Source organism: Eumetopias jubatus, unplaced genomic scaffold (assembly GCF_037043125.1).
Source record: "Eumetopias jubatus isolate StellerSeaLion01/CBP00866 unplaced genomic scaffold, mEumJub1_p1.0 scaffold_9, whole genome shotgun sequence".
NCBI lineage: Eukaryota > Metazoa > Chordata > Mammalia > Carnivora > Otariidae > Eumetopias > Eumetopias jubatus.
The window spans coordinates 78674657-78679341 of record NW_028274815.1 but is presented as its reverse complement, the minus strand read 5'-3'; positions in this window follow the sequence as shown (position 1 = coordinate 78679341).

Here is a 4685-nt window from a genome sequence, read left to right as displayed (position 1 = left end):
TTTTTACCCTCCTATGTTGGGGCTAGGCCGTACCTAACCGAGGAGTTAGGTCCTCCCAAGTGCCGAGTAAAACAGCACCGGCAGCGGCGGCCCGGGGCGGTGCACGCGCGGGGCCCGGCCTCAGGGTCTCAGTTCCCCGTCCCCCGCAAAGGGCCGCCCGCCGCAGCGCCCCGCGAGCCCCGCTCCCAGCTTCGCCCACGCTGCTTCCGGTCGCGCCCAGGGCCGCGCGCGGGCCCGTGCGGGAGAAGGACGCGTGTGACCCCACGGCCTGCAGGCTGCTAGCGAGGCCAGCCGGAAACGCCGAGAGGAGGCGGGGCCGCGCCGGGGTTAGGCGGTGGGGCGGGGGGGGGCGCCCGGGGCGGGGGCGTCCTCCGGCCCCGCTCTTCGCCGCTGGCCTGCGCTCCGGGTTCCCGAGCGGCCTTCGGAGCCGCCTAGTCGGCGCCAAGCCAGAGTCGAGGCGGGGACGCAGGGCACGTTGCAATACTAGTGTGGAAAGTCCTAGCGCCCCCCGTTCAGATGGAAGTCCCCGCGTGACAGCGCAGAGCTAACGGTCACCCGGGGCGAAGGTAGGGGAGGCGGCTGTGTCCGGCTGGGGCGGGGAGGGGGGGGCACTCGCAGAGCGAGGCCATGGGGAGGGCGCAGGGAAGCCAGGGCAGTCAGCTCCCAGGCCCAGCCAGGCCCGAGCACCAACCAGCAAACACCCACTGAACTTAAGGCATTGCACCAGGTCTTTACGCATCTCCTCATAGGTCAAAGGGCACAGAACTCCACCTGGAAGCTGAGGAAACTATAAAGTCAGTTTTAAGAGACAAATTGCATTTAAAAGAATAAACGCCGCTATTCCCAGTAGAGAGATAGAAACTGGTAGGAAGGAGTGGGTCAGAAAACACACCCCCTCAGGCTAATGAATGTTACCCATCTGCGGTTGGCAAGGAAATACTCTGGGCTCTGCCAGATGGGGGCAATTCCTCCAGCAAGCCAAAGTTTCAGTGAACTATCGCCGCATAACAAACTGCCTCAAACATCAGCGGCTTAAAACGATTTATTTTTAACATTGATATGGTTTCACCCGAGCTTTATTCAACCAGGGTTGGCTGAGCTGGAAGGTCCAGGATGGCCCTGTTCATACTCTTGGCAGTTGGCTGCTGGGGCACCTCAATTCAGGTCTAGCCTTGGAAAAGAGGCACTGCAACCACATTCTGTTGGCCAAAGCAACAAGCAAAGGCAGGCCAGAGATAAAGGGTGGAGCAGTGGACTCGACTTCTTGATGAGAGGAGCCCAAATAATTTGTAGTCATCTTTTTCAATCTTTCACAGAAATGAATTTTTCTGTTCGAATAGAAACTACCAAGACTTGCATCTTGGAATAAGAAGCATCCAGTGTTCACAATTTGGTGACGCTGAGCAGGGCTCCATAAAAAGCAACAATAAAGACACAGTGGCTCATTTACCATTACCCTTTTGATTGAAGTCACTCTGAGTTCCTTTCTTGTGTTATGCAGATGGAATGAATTGTGTACAGAGTTAGCCCCAGTAGGCATTTTCCTAGTTATTAAAAATAGCCGCACAAAAGTGTTTCCCTTTGCTTATATTCTGTCTTCCTAAATTTCATTTCTCTGAAATCTGAGATGGTAGTTTTTTCGCCCTGTTTTCTACTGAGTTGGTTTTCAAGAATCCCACTCCCTCCTTCCTGCTCTAAGACTTTTGTCCTTTGGTTGTTTTTTTCTTTTAAGATTTTATTTATTTATTTGACAGACACAGCGAGAGAGGGAACACAAGCAGGGGGAGTGGGAGAGGGAGAAGCAGGCTCCCCACTTAGCAGGGAGCCTGATGTGAGGCTCGGTCCCAGGACCTTGGGATCACTACCTGAGCCAAAGGCAGATGCTTAATGACTGAGCCACTCAGGCGCCCTGTCCTTTGGTTATTCTTAACCCCTCTCCTACTTCACCGTCTCCACTGGTACCTTCTTCCACTGACACTCAGACATGAACTCTGACTCATCATAACCCGCCTACTTCCTTTTAGAGCAGAGCTTCTTCAAGAATTTGCTACACGTATCCAGTATCTACTTCCTTACTTCCCATTCATAATCAGCCTACTCCAACATTTCTTCTGTCCCCATTCCATCAAGAGTGCTTTTTGGAGGGGTGAGGGTGAAATGAGTCAACGTGGTCAAAGGTATAAACTTGCAGTTATAAGATAAATGAGTTCTGGGGACGCCTGGGTGGCTCAGATGGTTGAGTGTCTGCCTTCGGCTCGGGTCATGATCCTAGGGTCCTGGGATTGAGCCCCACATCGGGCTCCTGGCTCAGCAGGGAAACTGCTTCTGCCTCTCCCCCTGCTCGTGCTCTCTCTCTCTCTATATGTCTCAAATGAATAAAATCTTTAAAAAAAAAAAGATAAGTCCTGGGGAATCTAATGTACAGCAGCATGGTGTCTACATTTAACAATATTGTCGGGGCGCCTGCGTGGCTCAGTTGTTAAGCATCTGCCTTCGGCTCAGGTCATGGTCCCAGGGTGCTGGGATCGAGCCCCGCATTGGGCTCCCTGCTCTGTGGGAAGCCTGCTTCTCCCTCTCCCACTCCCCCCTGCTTGTGTTCCCTTTCTCGCTGTGTCTTTCTGTCAAATAAATAAAATCTTAAAAAAAAAAGACATTTAAAAAAACAATATTGTCTTATATATTTAAAAGGTGCTGAGAGTAGATCTAAAAATTCTCATCACAGAAAAAAATTGTAACTGTGTGGTGATGGATGTTAACTTATTGTGTTGTTTTGCAGTGTCTACATATATAAAATCATTATGTTGTACACCTAAAACTAATAGTGTCCTATGTCAATTATATTTCCGTTAAAAATAGAAAAAAAGAATAAATAAAATTCTTTAAATCATTAAAGTGTTCAGGGCTGATGAATGAGTTCAGCTATTCTCAAATGGTTGTGGGGAGAGGGAAGGGCCTTTGTACTAGCAACTTTTCTGTAAATTTGACCTTGTTTCAAAATAAAAGGAAAATAATATATGTTAGGTGTCTGACACTGTAATAAAGACTGTTAGTGCCCTACCCATGTTCCCTTTACCCCTTAGTCCATGCATCTGTTTTCAGCTGCTGTGAGCTAGGAGCTGTTGTGCCCAGAAACACCTGAGTGATTCATGCTACCTCCGTGCTCCTCCAGCTCCCTCTTCGGCTTTCTGGTGGCAACCAAGGCCAGACTGGTAGGGGGTACAATAATCCCCCCCTTTGCCTCAAAGTGAGTAATGGGACAACTGTGCTATCTGATCCTTCCAGGGCACCCTGTGGATCAGACCAAGAATTTATTTGAGCTCTCATCCTTAGCTGACTCCTCTTGTTTCTCTATCTTGCTTCCTTCACTCCCTTTTCCTAAAGAGTACACTCTTAAAAATCATGTGCACCTGAATCCCTGTCTCAGGCAGCTTCTAGGGAGTCCCAATTAAGATAGTCACACACTAGCTCAATAAATGAAAGCTTTTATTATTAGCATCCATGACAACACCAATGCATGTATAATAGGTTTAGATACCTTATTTTATGGATATGTTGGATTTAAAGTCTCCTAACATCCTTATTTCTGCTGAACTACACCTTTTTATATGGGGAATTTGCTCTTATTAGAAACAACAGAACTCTGAAAAGTAGTCCCTTTAAGATACCACTTATAGAATTCTCCCAAAACATCTAAGTGAGGATATTGTCCTTATTAAGCTTGTTCCATTCCACCTTCTTCCAGGAAGTCTTTTTGGATTTCCCTTCTTGAGTGGGCTGCTAAAATTATGGCTTAGATTGGATTTGGGGATTCCAATTTTCTGTTGTCTTGGCAGCAATGGTTCTCAGTGAGGGTAATAAATGTTTGCATTTTTTATTGTCTCAGTGACTGGAGTGTGCTACTGTATTTCACAACCTGCAATGCAGGAGGCATCATGCACAATGAAAGATCATCTCAAATTCAACATCCAACATGACTATCAAATGTTCTGTTTGACATTCAGGGAGATGAAAAACAAGGCTGTAAATATCTGAGCCAAGCCCCTGTTAAAAAAAAAAAAAAAAAGGAAAGTGGTTTTTGCTAAGGTTACTGTGACATTTCATATTGCTAGATCCAATGGACCTTTCCATCCTTGTCTGACCTTTCAGTTGACTACCTCCACCATAACAACTACTGTGGGCAGTCTTAACATTACCTTGTCTTAGTTTTTTACTATCTCACTGCCAACTCCTCAGTTCCCTTTGCTAGCTCCCCCATGCTGACCAGCTCCTAAATGTTTGAGTTCCTCAAGACTTTAGCTCACACTATACATTCACCTTCAGCAATCTCATTCATTCCCAAGGCTTTCCATACCATTTCTGTATACTACTTCAAAATTTTTTAATTACATACATATAACTGTCTACTTGCCTTGGAAACTGGGTTATGTGCCAAAACCATGCTCCTGAGTTCAGTCTTTTCCCCCAGAGAACCTCTGTGCAATAGCCTTTTTAGCTGGAGTTCCTTTCTTTTTCCTTACTTCTCACTTTCAAACCATCATTCTGTCCTGCTAACCTTCACCAGGACTCTATCCCCTTCTCAAGACATTGACCATTACCATCATCTTACTTGGACAACTATGTCACTGCAAAAGCTATAAATGACATGACCTTAGGGAAAACTTCCTAGTTCCACAATTAAAAATCAG